Source organism: Diadema antillarum, unplaced genomic scaffold (assembly GCF_040938485.1).
Source record: "Diadema antillarum isolate AM-2024a unplaced genomic scaffold, OU_Dant_1.0 scf00000172, whole genome shotgun sequence".
In the NCBI taxonomy this organism is placed as follows: domain Eukaryota; kingdom Metazoa; phylum Echinodermata; class Echinoidea; order Diadematoida; family Diadematidae; genus Diadema; species Diadema antillarum.
The window spans coordinates 1,134,490-1,154,338 of record NW_027271061.1 but is presented as its reverse complement, the minus strand read 5'-3'; the positions used below and the strand labels follow the sequence as shown (position 1 = coordinate 1,154,338).

Genomic DNA, 19,849 nt, shown 5'->3' with positions numbered 1-19,849 from the left:
TATTCTGTGTATTTTTTTCTACGGTAATATGCCATCGTTGATGATCTTCGTGTATTCATTACTAGTTTTTCACCTCCGTTTCATTTTTGTGTACAACTAATGTCTGACGTGGCGTAGTTACAACTATGTTTAGAGCTAGTAGTTAGCTAGGTCTGCGATGTCTGTATCGTTTGCTGATATGTTTTGTGAGCTGAGAGTGACTATGATGGGAGTGATATTCAGGGTTTTGCTGTGGTTGAGGTGATGGCAAGATGTAATTTATTTTGTGTAACCATGTATGACATTGATGATGGCGAGTAAAACTACGACACGAGTAACCTAGCCTAGGCCAATGCAAATGACGAGAGCTAGAGTGACACTGAAGAAACGGGGGCTGATGCTCGCTCGTGCACGGGAGTGGTCTAGAGACCTGCATTACAGTTGTGTAGGTCCTATTTATTTTTTTTTCCTTTTTCTTATTCACTCGGGTATTGTGCTACCAAAATTCGTGTCTCTGAAGAAACTCAACCAAAAGCTTGACAACAAGTTTGCATCAGGTCTATTCTGTAGTACTAGCACTAGGTTCTAGATCTAAATCATAATGGCGATGCTAATTTAGTTTTCATTTAGAACTCGATGAAATCCATTTTCTTTGCTCATTTTTCAACTGATAAATTATTTAGAACTGTACTTAAATTCTGATGTACTGCATTCACCATAGTAATAAAAAAGAGCCTGCTGATCAGGTGTTTCATTGTATCCTTTTCATTTCCTCCCTATCCTTTTGGTTTCCTTCCTGTCACTTTCTTCTTTGACCCTGGATGGAAAAAAAAAATCCCATCTTGCCATGTAAAGACAGAATACATAACCATCATGAAATATCATGACATTGAAGTAATAATAAGAAATATTCAAGTGACCAAAATACTTGTTTGTGAAAATAAATAACAAATGAAAGGTGATTTCTTATGGAGCAGTTCTTTCAAATGTCAAACAGCTTCGATAATGAAGCAAGTGAAATCTGAAAACTATCCTGGCAACAAGTTGAAATTGATAGAGAATTCTGACAAAAACTGTCACACCATTTGATGTTTGAATTTGTCTTTTTATTGGATGAGGTTATAAAACTAAGTGCCGCCGATAAAATAACAATCCTCTCAATTTGAACAAGAGCAGTAGGGTGGTACACTAGTACGACTCAGTAAACAGCTGATTATTTATGCATCGTATCCATGGGCAACTGTGGGGTAACTGCAAGAAGGCGCAGGAAATTAGACTTTAGTCAAGAACGACTATTTATTATTATTTTTTTTATTCAAACTATTTTCTTTCTTGGACTAAAAAAAACCCCCAAAATATTTCATATTACGCTTCTAAAATATAAAATGAATATATGAAGTCTTTTTATCGTGATTTTATGAAGAATTAGAATTATTAAAAAAATATAGATACTAGACGGGCTGAACAAGGAAGTCTAATTTCACCCCAAGAATTTGCAACACACCGCATCTCGGGTGCATTCCTAGCGTTCTTGCCGCACTCTCACGATCACCTAGCTAGGCCATGTGCACAAGCCAGTCACATGTTCACAGTACACACGTTGTTAGCCAGTTCACCGATCTCATTCCTGATCTCGTGCGTGTAGAAAATTCTCTCAAAACTAAGCCAGACATGATTTTGGAACATACATTACAATGTCAAGACCTTTTCAGTGGACTTTGAATTCGCTATTTGTCTGTTTTAGCTCTTGAATGTACGACTTCGAACGTCCGATTTGTTTTTCACTACACCACGTGGAGTCCCGGGTTTTCTCAGCCCCATGCTTCTCCACACATGCACGTCACACTAGCACTGTGTACCTGTGTACACACACAAGCCATCGCGATCGAAGTTTGAGCGATAGCGATAACATGTGCGGAGCAGACATGCGGATTTCAGCACAGGGTAAATGAGTAGTTGAACGTATCACGATTGTAAAACAAATCTTTTTGTATGTCTCTGCAAATTTGAATTAGGCTATCTCAGCATAGATAGATTATGATACATTACAAAATAGATTAGCCATAGCAAGAACTTGCTTACATGAGAGTTATTAGATAACGTTGCAAAATAAAAACCCCGTCATTGAATGGAATGTTCCAGAGCTATCTCGGGGGCGGGGGGGGTGGGGCGCGAGGACATTATGGACACGTCGATTCGCAAGTGGGTAAGATGTGATTACAGATGGCTTGAAATGAAGAGGATTTATCAATGAAATACACAGAAACAATATTTGTCATAATTCCTGCACAATTTATTATTTCTTTTCATAAAATTCACATAAACTAGTGCTGTATTGAGTCAACTAAGTGCATATTAGCACGAGTGTACACGCATCATCCCTCCTGCCTAGTGGGAATGACACTGGCAGTTTTTTCCATGACGTATGAATGCTCTTCGCGTGTAGATCGCGCCGTAGGGAAGATCGCGCCCAAGTTCATGGCCAACTTACTAGGCAGGCACGATATTACAGATTACACAGAGGCCCGTACGTGGATGGGTTAAGGTATCCCTGTAGGATACTACATTGTATCTGCATTATACATTGTCACTACCTCACAATTACAATGCATTATAAATGTACAAAGTATTACAATAGTAATATCTTTTCTCTATTTATCAAAAGGGTACCTACAGGGTATGCCATGAAGAGGCTACCACCAGTAATAGTATCAAGTTTTGACGGTCCTGACAGAATTCTGGAGACTTTTTATCTCTCTCGATAGCCGCATTCCCACACAGGAGTTATCGGTTTTCGCACTGCGATGTGAAAATCAATCTTACTTGCCAGCATTCACATAAAATGAATACAACAGAAAACAAGAACTAGATCTGTCGTCTTTGGGACATGATACATATGGTATAAGTTCGAAATTGATAGGCAGAGGACTTTCTGAGCTAACCTCTACACAACTTTTGAGGAATAATAATAATAATAATAATAATAAGAAGAAGAACAAGAAGAAGAGGAAAGACTCCGTACAAAAACAGAAGGTGATCCGAGAGGATACTCAGATTACCTAATTAAAGGTTTTTATATCGCATTGCAAAAATCAATTTTTTTAAACTATTAATTTTGAGTGTGTGTGAATGAGACTAAAATACCCCCCTCTCCCAATCCAATCATACTGACAAACATTTTACTTCCTTTTTAAAATGTCACTGAGAGGCTAGCAAACATTGGGACATGACTGTGTCTCGTTTCCTGTCATTTAATTGTGATCAGGTAAAGACAATACAGACACGGTTACAATAGGCTGCATGAAGAGTGAGGACATAGAAACAAAATATAAACAAACGATGATACAGAGACGCATTTCTCATATTAGGTCAGGGCACATCAACAGATGAAAGTCATCCATCACTGAAAGCCAATGTAACATTGGGCAGTAGGCAGTTAAATGGGCTCCAATGACTCATACAGTGCACAGTTTTGACAATGTACATTGTATGTGTCCTCTCTGTAGCATTTATGCAATGGGGAACAAAAACATTGCCAACATTTGATATAATGTTGTTTTATATACATACCGGTATCAGATACATTTTTCAGCACGATAAGAAATGTGGTGTGGCCTATCTATGGTATTAGATAATACAATAGATACATAGCTCATTATTTGTATGCTCATATTATACTAGAATCTTGGTATACTAAAAAGAGATTTAATCGAATGACACACACTCAATGTAAAATGCTATTCCAGTTGCAAAAATGTCAAAATTTGGGTTGCCATCAGAGTCCATATCTGTTTGATTCAACGTTCTCAATAAAAATTTCTAAACATTTTGGATCATGATTATTTCAGAGCTGACCTGTGTAGTATGAATGGTATGCTTCAGTACGTCACAATGCCAATATGAATTTAACATAATAAGCAGCGTGCCACAGCTGATAAAAATAGCAAGGGGCGACACACACAGTGCATTGTGGGATATAAAATTTCAAAATTTGTTGCGGTCACTGTTCTCACTGTATTGTACAATATTGCAATTTGGATCAGGACCCGTATTTCACAAATGCTTTATTTCTGTTCACACTGCAAACATTTCAAAATTTGGGTCGCGATACCGATCGTGACCCGAAACAAAGCATTATTTTGAACACCATGAGAACGGTACTCATGTACCCAATATGACAATTTTTCTTTGGTGCTCAAGGAACAAACTCCTTCGCACTTCTTTACTGTTCCAAATCCAACGGATTCTTGTCTACTGAATGCCCACAGTATAGTTCCAGAAACGTGTTCTAAATACTAGAGAAGTTTATCATTGGATTTGTTAGAAGACTCTTTATACTAAAGTTTCATATATCTCACAGCTGGGTCAAAAGATATATGTCGTCGCTGGGGTGATAAGACCTTGCATCTGCAATTTTGGTGAAAATGAGTTTTTTGGATTAATGGTAAAATAATGGGTTAAGTGATGTCCTGTCCAAATCCCAACTGTCCTACTCCAAAAATGAAGCCATCACGGCATGCCAAAGGAAAAGCTATCCCATTCGCCACAGTGCTTTGGCCGCCATGTTTTTTGGCTTCTCCTGAACATTTGACATTTTGTAGATACGAGGTCTTATCGCCCCAGCGACGATATGATTTTTTTTTTTTCAAATAAAATGTAGCTAGAGTTCAGTAAAATTCTACATCTTGTTCTGACGGTCTAATTTTTCTTGCTAGGTGAAACACAAAATTAAAGGTCATGTTTACCTTTGGGAGCAGTGATTTAAAAAATGTTCAAGATATCACTTTTGATGCATATGTGTAGGTCAGTTGTATCACAAAACATCATACCATACAAAATTTCCGATATAAAGCCTAAAACATCAGGAGATATCACTATTTTTCTCATTAAAACGTAACTGTAGACGGTTTAGTCTGGAAACATTTTTATTACAACTATTGTTCACATTTTGTATATCTAACAATACTTAGCATCAATTACACTGGTTCAAATTTTTACAATGGTTGTTTCTATCCCTACTAAAAACTCACATTTTAGAACTATTTTGAAGCAGTAATGCTGGGTTTTTGTTCCATCTGCAAATGGTAAATTATGCCTTTAAACTCAAGACTGCAGCATGGTCGTTCTTGCAATTATTCAGCCAAGTTACAGTATAAACTTGAGCATATGACACATTACACAAAGGGCGTGATGGCATATCACATACACACAACATCATGGTGGTGTCATGAAAAATGAACTGGGATTTGCCTTGAATGGTTCACCAATTATCCAATGCAGACTGGAAATTCTTCAGGAGTTTATTGGAAGCTACAAGAGTACATTGTTATTACACTGAGTATCACACTGTTTCAGTCAACCAGTCATTTTTCCTGTGCACTATTAAAGGACAAGTTCACCTTCATAGACATGAGGGTTGGGTGAATGCAGCAATATTAGTAGAACACATCCGTGACACTGAGAGTTTGAGGAAAATTGGACAATCCGTTCCAAAGTTACGTATCGGGGCAATTACCCCCAGAGGGCAATTACCCCCACCCCCCCCCCCCCCCCCCCCTGTCTAAATACTGGTTAGTGGTAAGGTTAGAGTTAAGATTAGGGTTAGGGTTAGGTTTAGTGTTAGGAGTTTGGGTTATGGTTAGGATTAGGTTCAGGATTAGGATTAGGATTAGGGCCAGGGGAAGGGTCCGGGGTAATTGCCCAGGGGGTAATTGCCCTAGACCCCCAAAGTTATGAATTTTTGAAGTTTCTGCTCAGTCATGGCTGGATGAAAAGACTACTATAGCTTGTGATGTTACATGTGTAGGCCTACAACCAGAAAATTCAACATACATGTATTTCCATTTTTCTCGCATAGCAACAGAACACTCGACTTCTCTCTTTCAGAAGGCTGGGGGAATAATATTACCCTTAACATACGTCAGTAAAGTCGAAGAAATGTGCGCTTTATTCAAAAAGTAAAGTTTTGTGAAATTCTCTTTTTATTTTCATTATATCGTTGTGTATGCATGTGACATCATACACTGTAGTAGTCTTGTCATCCAGCAGTGACTGCACAGATACTTAAAAAATTCATAACTTTTGAACGGATTGTCCGATTTTCCTCAAACTTTCACTGATGTGTTCAACTAATATTGCTGCATTCTCTCAATCCTTACGTATATGAAGGTAGACTTGTCCTTTAAAGTATCAAAGGGGCTGTGCACAGTACCTGCACCCTTGTGACACAAAGCAAACGGGACAAAATCTTCACTGCTAGCATTTTTGCGTGACGCTCATGGAGCTCAGTTTGGCGGCTTATTATTTCAGAATGCATTGTGTAAACCCTTCCCAGCATGCTACACACACAGGGGCTTGAAAGAAGGTATTTCCCCCCTGCACCTTTCAGACATTCCCCGTCTGTGCGGGGTGCTATCATCCTGTGTACTGTACCTCAAATGCTCCGGCAGCCAGCAGACGAATCAAACTGCCTGCACCAAGAGCTGAGTGTGGGACTTAAGGTTTTCCTGCTCTCTCCATGTTGAGGAAAGTCCACTTCCTTTTCATGGGGTCAGGGCCTTGTTCTACAACACTAAAGGTAAAAGCCCTCACTGACAAGGCCTCATAATTCTCATTAAAAAGATATATCATTTGACAATGGCATTCATAGGGCTAGACACTAACTTTTTTTCTTTGCTGCCCTATCTTTGGTAGCCCAATTGGGCCACTAAAATCTTTAACACGTTGAAGACGAGTCCCGAGAATAAGAGCAGTTGTCTACATGGGAAATGCGTGTTATAGCCAAATCAGTCAGTCCTCAGTGGGTTAAATATGAAACTTTGGTGACCTGAGAAAAAACAGATGCGGTGGCCCGAAATAAAAGAAAACATAACAATCGACTTTGAATTTCAGTTCCCCAATCAGGCCAAAAAAAAGAAAAAAAGATAGCCTTTCTTAGAAGTTTGGTGGCCCAACATCAACACTGCAAATGTCAAGCCTTGATTAGTTGACACTAAAGTGTTCATTCACAGCAAGACCTATCTTTTCCAGCAACTTTGTGAATGATGTTAAGACACGTTGTTGGAGTCGAATACCTTTGAATGTTTCGGCAGATTAAATGCTGTTTCTTCATCATCATCACCATCATCATCACAGAAAACCATGATAAATGAACTGAAGTTATGAACCCCGCCATCACACATTCTAAGACATTTTCATTCATGCATATATCATGCATATAGAGGAATACTATATAGACTTTGCCAGTCACTGTATTCTTCGTTTACTTTATTTTTTCGAGGGCATCACAACAAAACTCGATTACAATTGTTGTCTGGCGATATGTCCTAAAATCATCCTGTACCTCATTCCTAAATTGGTGGGAAGGCTGGAGCAAGGATGACAACTCATTATCATGCAGCCACATGGTGTGCGGGTGCACTTCATTCACTCAGTGGTATACGACGTAGGAAGATCAGAGCTGGGGTTTGCTCTACACCACATCCAACCGTGTGGCTGTTGTCATGGCAACTTGTCCCAATCACTGGGCAGTCACAGGCTTGCGCTCATTAGTGTTTATTGTTTACGAAGATCGGCGCTCTCATCGCTGGAATGCTTCATCATATATACCATGTGGCACGCTTTAATTCCGTGAGATATTATGCATGCAGCAAAATGTCATGGCAGACCACTTTGGCTCGGTATCTTGGCTTGCTGTGCACATTGCACATGATTCATTCACGGAAACTGCTATTTGAGCGCTTCATCTCAACAAAAAGATTCTGAGGTTTTGCTAAATTTAGAGCATGCCAAGGAATGACTTTCCTGAAGAGTTTTCTTGAAAATCTTTTGCCCGCTTGTTTTCTTTCTTTCTGCTATTTTTTTTCCCTTTACTCTTTCCTACAAACCTATGCTTACTAGTGTATCATTGTTTCTGTTGGTCTATTACAGCATATATCAGGATCGGTACAGAAGCAGTAAACCTATAAAGAAAAAAAAAATATATATATATGTATATTCCCATTCCTTGTGGTGAGACATGAAAAATACCAACAGGTGTATGATCCGAAGGAAAGTATCTATTTTAAGCATTTTTTTTTGTATACATGTCAAAAGCCTCATGAGTGTGTGTGCGTACCAAAAAGGGCGAGTCACGTGACCAAACAGGAATTTACACTGGTGAGAGATGAACAAGCCTTCAGACTGGGGAAATAAAGAGAACATAAAGCTCTTAAAAAAACAACAACTAGCAGTCGAAAAAAAGGAAAGGAAAACATGCTGCAGAGTTATTGTTTTGTTTTGTTTTGTTTCACTTTTGTTGTTGTTGCTGTTGTTCTCTTCTTTTTTTTTTGGGGGGGGGGGGAGGTGAATTACTGACATTTCGGGCAGTTGCCAGACAACTTCTAACAAGAGCCCTGAATGTAAGGGAAACCCATATTTTTCAGCTGCCGATGTAAACACCCCTGCTCTTTAATTTCATAGCTCATTTTTCGTATTGATAAAGTCATCTTCTAGCTATCAATTGAATATAAACAATGTTGAATCAACACTTTATAAGAGTTAAAGTAAAAGGTCAACTGGTCAACGTTTTAAGGTTAGAATATGTCAAATCTGTTGTAAACTTCTAAAAGATAAAAAGTGATGGTGCCACTTTGTAATTTATGCTGAAAAGTTCATATCGTACCTGTTCAAAGAGTCTTTTGTTTTTTTCAGAGCTTGTGCAAATTGTACAACAGTGAAGAAACAAAACTGAAGTCTACCTTTCATTCGAGTGCATGTGGCTCAAGAGCCCATTTTAATTGTAAAGATAGAATGTAGGCCTATTTGACTACTACATGTACCGACACATGCACAGTGAACGATGAATTACAGCACATCAACATTTACAGATATACAGACTGTAGCAATGACAAATGATTTACGATATCTCTGCTCAAGGTAAAAGCTGGATTTGGAGTTTGTGATACTGGTCTCTTCCACCAATATCTAGCCTGTGTACAATGTATCTGTGCCATGACATACAATGTAAGGACTACAAAGGCAGAATACAGTATTCCAGTACAGAAGCAGGTCGGCTTGACATTTACACATCAAAACCAGGGAGATAGTGTACATGTATTCCTCATACATGTACAATGTACAGCTTTCACTGAGAGACTGGTAAAGTGATATGTCATACGTCATGGAGCAAGGAATACAATTCCCAAATCAGGCAGGTTTTTGTATGATATTCAGATTTCTCCTGGACTTGAAAATATACCTAAAAGTTTTAGGGAGCTTCCTGCAAAATCAGGGAGACTTGAATGGCAGCTATGACAAAGTTGCAAAACTTTACTGTTTTTTTTTTTTTGGTCAACAATTTTTCTGCTGCACATGCTTGTACAAGTATATAAATATTTCAGCTGTTAATTCCTCAATTCTAAAGGGAATTTCCCCTTGTACTGATGATCATCCACATTTTTCTCTGAGAATAGCTGATATGTTTGTTTGTTTGTTTTTTTTTTTTGCATCCATATCCATATAGAACACCTACAGTGTACATGGTATGCAATGCCTACAGGAAAAAGAAAATTATCCTTGGCATTATTCATGCAGAGAAATGCGGTTCTTCAGTCCTTCTGGCTGAACTTGCAATTGTAGACTCTTTGGAAGTCACAGCCTTTTGAAATTCATCTACTGTTGTATCTTTGTGCGGGCAGTACGTATACAAAATGTATTTAAGCACTATCACACAATGTAGTCTGCTCTAGGAGCCTTGGGGAATCATTTGTGCAATTGTAGAATTGAAATTACACCAAAACTTCATGATCTGATTTTATAGGAAGTCTGTCAGTGGTATAAAACCCTGACCAAAGTACAACTTTACTCAAGACGTAAAGGAGTGTGTGGGTGGTTGGCATTTGAGAAACTAGTGCAATGTATCAAAACCTGCAAGTTTAAATGGATGGTTTTGAAGGTCCGTATGATAATACAAACTTTTATATTGAACAAGACAACCTTTGTCTGTTCATAACCCTCTGGTCTGGCTGTTTGCCCATCATTATCGTGAAAAACGATCCTCTATTGTTTTGCTTCGTTTTGTTTGTTTTAAAACATGCTGTATAAATCTTGCTGTGCGATGCAACATTCAAAGCCTATCCACTATCCACAAGTTCTATTCTTCAAGCGCCAAGTGCGTTGCATCATTGCAAATTCCCCCCCCCCCCATCGAGTGATGTTATCAGCAAGATGAAATCTCACTCGAATGACATCAATGCCCACGGCCATGTCTGCAAAGTAGGAAATTACTCATTTGTAGAGAAATCCTGAGAGTGAGTGCGAGAGAGGGAAAAAATGATAGAAAAAAAAAAACTTGCCCAAGGATTGGATTCTATCTAGGTACATCAAGGTGCTGCATGCGAGAGGCGACTATACAGTAGCTGCATGTACAGCAGTAGAATGTACATACAATATTCTAACACAAACAAATGTTGCCTCAAGACCTGTGTATAATTTTCCCCATAAAGATATTCACCGTCTGGCACAAATGGGTCATTTTGCAAATTTGGCGCAGACGCGAGGCTTTCAGATTCAATAATGATGAGCATAACTGGAGATTAGAGTTGACTGGTGGAGATAGAGCCTGCTTCTTTATTAATGGTACAGAGTTTGTGGTGGGGCGTCCTGTTGTCAAAATGCATTTGGATTAATGGAATACTTATGAGGAAGTCTGGAGGTAATTTCCCAGCATCATAAGAATTAAAGATCTCTTGATTAGGATTAACAAACTCTCCATCTTACATGTACTTCTGGAAATTTTAAGCAAACCATGACGGAAGCTAGCACTGGTTCAAATGGTTGATTATCAGTCTCGTATGATTTTCATCATGGAAAACTGAAATCAATTCAACAAATATATTTTTGCTGTAGTCTATATTATATGATACACACACTATCATGAATACATGAATGCAAACATACAATGTATGTAGAGTATGTGAATGGGACTAATATTGTATTATGAGTACACTGATCAATATACACAATTTATAAAAATTACAATTTGTGAAGTGATCGTTCACACAGAGAAATGTCTTCCCTTTGAAAAAAGAAGAAGAAATAACCACAAAATTTGACATTAAGAGCACATGTGACCTCTGGAATGTAAGTTCATGTCATACAAACAAACCTAGTAAGTGTCTTCTAAAAATGTATATTTATATACAATCGAGAGTAATCGCACTTCAACGGGAATATCAAACATATTTTGAATGAAAACATTGCTATTTATGAGAGCAGCTTTCTATTGGCAATCTGAGCAGACTCACATAAACATTAAAGGACAAGTTCACCTTCATAGACATGTGGATTGAGTGAATGCAGCAATATCAATAGAACACATCAGCAAGAGTTTGAGGAAAATCGGACAATCCGTTTAAAACTTATGAATTTTTGAAGTTTCTGCTTAGTCATGGCTGGATGAGAAGACTACTACAGCCTGTGATGTCACACGTGTACAACGATATAAAGAAAATGTAAAGAAAATTCAAGATTTTTTTACTTTTCTCGCATCAGGAACACTTGACTTCCCTCTTTCAGAAGGCAGGGGGAATAATATTACCCTAAACATACGTCAGTAGCAAGTGGAGGATATGTGCACTTTTTTCAAAAAGTAAATTTTTGTGAAATTCTCTTTATACATGTACTTCCCTTATATCGTTGTACGCATGTGACATCATACACTCCAGTAGTCTTCTCATCCAGCAGTGACTGTGCAGATACTTTAACAAAAATTCATAACTTTTGAACAGATTGTCCGATTTTCCCCAAACTTTCATTGATGTGTTCTACTAATATTGCTGCATTCACTCAATCCACATGTCTATGACGGTGGACTTTTCCTTTATGAGTGTCATTTACAGACATTTTCAGTGGGAAATTCGAAGTCAAACATGAAATCTACAACCCTGCAATGAAATGAATGCAATCAAGATCAGAATAAGATTTTTTAAAATAGTGTGACAACCTGCACAGTGTCAGTATTAAAAAACTAAAATAAAAAATGCTCACATGGTGTCGTTTAAAAAAAAAAATGCCAAATGGTAGTCACATGGCCTTTATATTTCCCCAAGACTACTCTTGAATGACTTGTAATACATTGATTCTCATGAATGCCCATCAATAATAGAAACTACCGTAAATTGATATAAAGAACGTCATACAAGAATGCATAAAATTCAAATGAAATCACACTTTGATATCAACAGCAAGTATTGGATTCAATACAAGACAATACCAGGGCCCACTTTCACACACACACACACACAAAACAAAACAAAACAAAACAAAACAAAACAAAACAAATTGTTAATCACTTCTGTGTAGTAAACGCAAGTTTTGATACTATAGATGATAGAGCATCAGACCATTTAAAGATATCAATTCTGATTTTAAACTGTCATCTGCTTGCAATATTCCAGAAAGTGGCTGTGTCGTAAATTCTAGACCTGCCCATAAGACGGGTACGTAGCTTTCAATAAAATGTATTATGCATTCAAGATACACAGTTCTGTCACAGAAGTGAATATAAAAAGTCGCAATAAGCTCTGCCTCCCAAAACATGTTTCAGTTCTAAGACATTTCAGTTAAAATGGCAAATATCTACACATATAGTGTACAATGTAGCCTACAATGTATGTAATACTGAGCAAAACTCGATTGAAAAACACCTCTGCAACACAACTGGCAAAATGGTACTTTAGAAATATGATCAAAGAAACATGATTCTATATGTACGCTTTCAGACGAACAAAAGTAACATTTAGGTTCATCAGCATGAAACATGTTTCTGTACACTTTTTTTAATGGGTTCCATTGGCTGTTCAAAAGGACTTGTGTCCCTTGACCATGACGGGAAAATTGAATGCATGACCACGTGTAAATATATGTACACACCTTGATGACACAGACTTACAGTGTACAAGTGGTCATCATCTTCCTGTTTTCTGTCTGCTATCACTCACGCTGTCACTGAGTTGTCCTTTACATTAGTAAATGTTTACACAACGTTCATAAAGTTATAAATTAGCTCACGGTTTCAATTTTCCATGATTAGCTCGTAGTTCAGCCCCATGTACTGTACATGTAGATGCACTCGAAAGTTAGCAATCGTAACTTCAGCTGTATTTAGTCGATGATTAGAACCACAAGATATCTCTTAGAGCTTACACGTTCTTATCCATGAGCCACAGGGGGGTCCCCACTCGTAGTTTAGCTTCATATGGACATGATAGATAAATGAACTTGAAAGTTAGTGTGACCTCTCTGTGAACCGTATTCCCCCTCAGCTTCAAGGTCAACCTTCAGTTCATTACTGTGTCATCACAAATGATTGGTTTAATGGCTAAAGCTGAATGTGTAGGCCTACATGTACGTACATTGTAAATTTGTATGTACCAGTATTTCTTCCGGTTCTGCGGTTTAATCATCCAGCGGAACTCTCGCTTGAAAGTTCCGTCTCTCAGATTACAGTGTAGGTGCTGTGTAGACGCACATTGCATTTTAAAACTACTATTTAATCATCAAAGTTTAAAACTACAAGTGTTAAGACTACAAGTGATGTGAGAATGTAACTTATGGGTTTTTTACATATTACTATTTGGAAGCGTTGTCCTGTTACCAAACGACCCCCAATACTTCATTCATGGCAGACACAGCACACCAATCTGAAGTTAATGTCTCATCTCTATCGTGTCTAAATGGCTTTCAGATTGCAGCATATTTTCATCTCCAACGAGGTATAAAAGGTCGGAGGGAAATTAGCTTCCTGTCACATGCTTGTAATTTACGACCATGCATTTCAAGCTTCTTCCCATGGAAACCAAGCCATGCTGCTTGTGGATACATGATCGGTGTAAAAGGTCACCAAACCAGGTTTGGGGGCACCGACACTAGCAGCACAAATTGGTTTAAATTAGAATCAACTTTATCTGGAGAGCACTGATGCTTCCGTAAACCAAATGTCAAACATACACGTTGTTGGACAATACGCTGCCCTAAAAGTGTATGCATGCAGGCAAGCTGTGTATTGTGTGTCGCATTGCTTGGCACTACTGCAGGGCTGCCAACCTCTGATAATCAAAAATCATACCAATGTACAGTAAAAAGAAAAAATGTTCTAAAGGCAAAGACTTGGTCGATTAAATAGATTCAAACATCAAACATTTTTCATTTAAAAACACATATTCTTATTCTCGCAGAAAATAGAATGTGTCAAAAGTCTTTAAAAAATACAAGTGGAAGCTCTGACACTGTCTAAATAGTGAATACCACTACAAATTGTCTTTTCTCACAATTTTTTTTCTTCTAATTTTCATTCTGCTACAGGTTTCTGTAATATTTTTTTTGCTCCTCCCATGCCCCTCAAAAAAAAAGTATTTGTCTACTATAGATAAAACAAAACAAGCACAAAGTATGAAAGCTGACAGAAAATTCAACTACTATTATTAAAGGGACTGCACAGTAATGGTTGAGGTTAGGGATTCGTGTTTTGAACATTCCTAAGTGAGATAATGAAAAGCCTCTTATGAAATATGAAAGAGCATGTAATTCTAAGAAGGATTCAACATTTATTTGATGAAAATTGTTTTTCAAATGGTTGAGATATCAAAAAAAGTGCTAAGAATAAAAGGCGACATGCCCCAACTTTATCAGTATCTCTTTGTTTCACCTTGTGTTTGGATATCTCAGCCATTTCAAAACCGATTTTCATCGAATAAACTTTTGATACCCCTTAGAACTGCATGATCTTTGACATCTCATAGAGTGGTTTCTGAATATCTCACAAAACGTTAAAAGCTAAATCTTCACCTCGACCAGAACTGTACACACCCTTTAAATCAGGATACCAAATCCCAATCTCTGATCTGTAATAGGAGGATTCACAACATACAGTTTGTATGTAACTGTGGTGGTTAAGTCTTCAGAACATAAAATGAAAGATGGTCATGCGGTACAAATTGTATTTCTGCACTGGGTGTCACCATCAAGATTTCTGACATGGCGTGTTCGCCAGCTGTCTGACTAGCTGCCATTTGTTCAAGCACAACAAGAAAGACATGCTATGACTAAGACAGTGCACAGTATGTGGGGCTAATGGACGAAGAAGAAGACGAAAAGGCATGCAGTCTGTATTACAGCATACTCCTGTCAACAAATTTCTCAGTCCACTTCTATTATATTGTAGCTGTATGGCATTCATTGCTACAAACTGTATTGTGAAAAGATGACTCCAACACAAAATATGACAGAAACAAATGGTAGAACTACAAGAGAAATAGTGTACACTGTATGTGTTTAAACATGAAAGATAAATCTGAAAAGATTTAAAAAAAAACCCAGGATAATGTGTTACTGTATACTGGTGTGCTTTTAGGCACTCTCAAACAAACAAACAAACAAACACTGCAACAGTTTTGTGACATAACTTTGTTGACACTAATTAAAATGCAAATACTGTATATTGATATGACCACCTTTAATACACATATGACTAAACGTCACTCTGTTGTATGGAAAATTTATTTGCTATCCCGGAGATGAACTACTTGCATTGGCTGCATTGTAAACGGTCAATAAAAACATCGAAAGCAAAATATTTTCAGATGCCAAGCATCCCATATCCCATTTGCCAAAACAAGCAGGGTATCTGCGGCACACTGGATGGACTACAACCCGAACAGAACAATGTCAAACACTGTCGAATGACTGATTGTATCACATGGGCACAGAGTAGGCAAGTTCCTATGAGGAGGCAGGCAGTACAATGTAGTTGGTTTTGTATGCCTTCCAGAGGGCAATTCTAGCAGGGCATACTGTGGAAGCTCATTAGACTTTGAACTGGTATTTTACCTGTATGATGAAGCATGTCAATACATGAGCAGTTTGGACAGGGTTCTCACTGGCTTGCTATTTCTTTAAATAAAAAATGTCCTGTCATACAAGTATCTGCATGATTAACGATCTCCATTCCCCGCCCCTTTACAGTAAACTGCAGCTCAAGTATTTCTCAACAATCTGTTTTGTAATGAGTCTAAAAAATACATTATAGATTTGAAGAAAAAAAAATCGGGACTATAATCTTCACTAATTCCTGAATATTCATTCAAATGTGCATAAAGCAATAAAGTCACCTACGTGTACATTTCAATGTTTCTGGTGTGCAAATTTATGTTCTTGCTTTAACTCATAAACTGCGGCAGTACCAAACCGCAAGAATGTACCATTCATTCCCCGTACGTGTTTAATGTCTACAATAATCTAATTTCCTGTTGATTTAATGACAAAGCGCACACCAGTTAGTAACAATATGTGTGACACAGATGAATACTCACTAAATTTACAGGTACAGGTACACACAGGATGAAGATGACAGACGGGCTAATGGAATAAGCTTTCCACACTTAGAAATCCTTCCTTCAGTGTGTAAATATAACTTAAATAAAAGCTATTTCTTTGGAGCCTCCCACACGCTTCTCTGAAATAATTAGGAAACAAAAAAATCTGCTCAAAAGGACATCTCACTGGAGTGAAAGTGCTGGATTGAATCAAGACCGACAACAAATAAAAAAAAAAAGAGAAAATGTTTTAGTTGAGTGTACGCCATTTAACCTTTTTGATGTATTACAATGACAATTTCACTGTCAGTGTATAATATGGGCTGTCCGTACTGCAATTCAAAGCACATTTATGCCTCCCTGGCAAGGAGATGGATTGATCACAGAAGTTTGTTATAAATGCTATAGGATGCAGCACTTTTGGTGCCCTTTCAAACCACCAAAGGAAAAGGCAGTACAATTTTGTACTTATTTTTTATGGTTCAATAAGTAGGGGTCATTTTCAAAGTTACATCATTCATCTGAAACAGGACCATTACTGTAAAAGTGGATATTTTTATGTGAGTAATTTTTCGCGCTGGGCTGGGTAAGATGCGTTTTGTGTGTTTTTAAATCCCTGGAATCAAGACATTTGATAGATTGGTACATACATAGTACATGTACATGTATTACACATGTATGTATCAAAGCATAAATATTTGTGTGCTTTTATTTTTGCACTAGCTTCTGGTTGCACAAAATGTGTAAAAATTTCAACACTGCAAAAATGTCCACCTGTACAGTGCAGTGTAGTGCTACATTTCTTTCACAATACTGTAAAAGTGGATATTTTCGCGTGACTAATTTTTCGCGCTTGGCCTGGTCGGAAGAGTTTCGCGTGTTTTTAATTCCGCGGAATCAAGACATCACGCACAGGCACATATGGCAAGCAAAAACATTCGCGTGCTTTTATTTTCGCGCTTGTTTCTGGTTGCGCGAAATGCGCGAAAATTTTAACACCGCGAAAATTTCCACTTTTACAGTAATATAATCCATTAGCCCAAAAAGACAATCAGTGTACACATGTATGAAAACAAGGGGTGCCAAGCAAGTAAGATCACAATGGTGGTTCTAAAAAGCATCATACAGCGTAGCTCAATTAATCTAAAATTTGCTGTAAATTGTATTAGGACAAAAGGAATGACCTTTATGAGCGAGTGGTTTTTGTTTTCTTTCCTTTGACAAGATATTAGAGCATTCTCTATGGGGAGAAGCTACAGTACAAGCAAATGATAACAAGCTACTGCTGCATAGGTTCTGTGTGTATTACAACAATACCTTTGAAAAGGTCATATTGTATAGACCACGTATTAAATTTAAAAAAATACAAGAAAACAAGTAAAAGAAAGCCACAGTAATAACCTGTAAAATAGGGTCTACGTACTTTAACAAAACAATGTTCTGGTGATGGGATTGGTAATTTGATCATTTCTCTCTAAAACTCATCACTTCAAATGCCAAGTGACTACACTACCTAGTCCCATTCATACCAAATGACGTGGAGTAAGATGAGTTTCCATCGACTGCTTATTAACGTGTGATATTCCAATTGAACGCCCTTGCTACAGTCACTGCAATTGACTTAAATCATCTGTGAGGCTATCGATTACAAAATGTATGCATCTTAACACATTGTGGACAGGCTGATTTTGCTATTACAACACACATTGCCCATAGACACCTGCCCGAGTATACTCCGGACAAGTCTTCAAAGGGTTAATGGCAGACTACATTTGCACGTACATTACACTAAACTGGCATGGGACAGGGGCCTACTGTAACAGACACATACCTCCAGAGTTCAACACAACTTACAGACAGAGCCCTTGTATCTCCTTCATAGTACACAGCATAGAGCGGATCAGGTACAATCCACCTGGTAAGCACCGATTTCATAAAATAATTCTGTTTCCATGACAAAGAGTTTTGGATGTCCTAGGAAAGCAGGCACATACACTCTATTGTAGCATCCTGTAGGTGTCTGTACACATACAATGTCAATGACATCGCTTTTTAGACCTACTTGTAGGCTGCCTACTCGGATTTTGGCAAAGCAGGCCCTGGTTTGCTCCAGTCTCATGGCAACGGAATTCCCCCCTTTAATAAACAGAGCACACATTTGAATACCGCATTTGCACAGAAAAGGAGATGTGATGAGCGCAAAAAATGTGGACATGGTGAAACATTTCTCGGCGGCAGGTGGTCATGTCAGGTGGTTTGTTTATGATAGCAGGTGATGACCTTTGGTGATTAATTTCCGGGTCAGCAAAAAAGCTGCTTAGGAACTCAAAAACCCAGAGCAATAATACTGCAGCAAAGCCTCTGAAACCACCCTCTGTAGATGGTTTCAGAACCTGATCGGATCAGATCACCTTTGACATATTCTGCCTGTTTTATACTGAACTAAAAGGCTGCTTGAGGAGGCTTCAGATCACAACTTTTGCTTTGATAGTACATAACAGGAGGTATTAACAGTTTCTGATACTAGTACATTTTCTGACTCTAGCTCCTTGACCTTCACTATACAAGGGCAGCCATAGTTATTTTCTTTTGTAGATTATTCAGAGGAATATACTGTAAAACGAGAAATGTTCGCGTGCATTTTAATTTCGCGAATTTCGCGAAATTAAAATGCACGCGAAAATTTTTGCCTACACAATATGCATTGGATGCCAGTGGCAAGTCGCGAAAATTTCATGCTGCGAAAAAGGCCGTCGGCTCCAATTCGCGAAATATTCATGCCGCGAATATATCATGTTTTACAGTAATTGGATCTCCACACACTCATAGTCATACTGGGTTGAGTTGTTTCACTTTAGAACTCTACTGAGAACAAGAATGCTCGACTTCAAGGCGCATGGTGGATATGATTAATTGGACTCTTTAGAGCCATTTATATTTTAATATTCATTTGGATAGTTACATTACAAGTATCAAGATCTTCTTCCTGCCTAGTCATGTACAATGTAGAGGAAGAACCCTGAATCAATCAGCACAAAGAGTTTGTTCACATCAATGGGTTTAAATATTGAAGCCTAAGCTTGAAATCAAGACATTACTTTCACATTAAAAAAATATATATAATATTACTTTTTTTTTTGCCGATCAGATATGAACCAGTGTCAACCACCAGTTTGAATGGGGGGCATTTCATGAAGCGTTTTGTCAGATACTTTTTTTAAAATGTAAAATTTGCTTCAAAAGTTTCAGTGAGTGCCAATCAGATGCAAGGATTTCTGTACCTTATAACAGTTTGTCAGAAAAAAAAAACAATTGGACAAAGTGCTTCATGCAATGCCCCCCAGGTCTTTGTACAGAGTACACGCTATCGCACTACTGATTACGAGTAAAAAAATCACAGCAAAAACCTTGCGTAGAAAACAAAAAACGTGCTACAAAAGATGAACTGGCAGTCAACTCAGCAAACACAGACGTCCATACAATTTTTGCTCATCCATAGAGAACGGCTTTTCATGCAC

At 37.9% G+C, this 19,849-nt stretch overlaps 1 protein-coding gene across 1 annotated transcript in view; it reads right to left on the bottom strand.

Annotated features, from left to right (window-relative positions):
• LOC139722810 (uncharacterized) overlaps nt 1-19,849 on the bottom strand; it is a 122,933-nt gene that overhangs the window by 102,484 nt on the left and 600 nt on the right. The window lies entirely within an intron of this gene.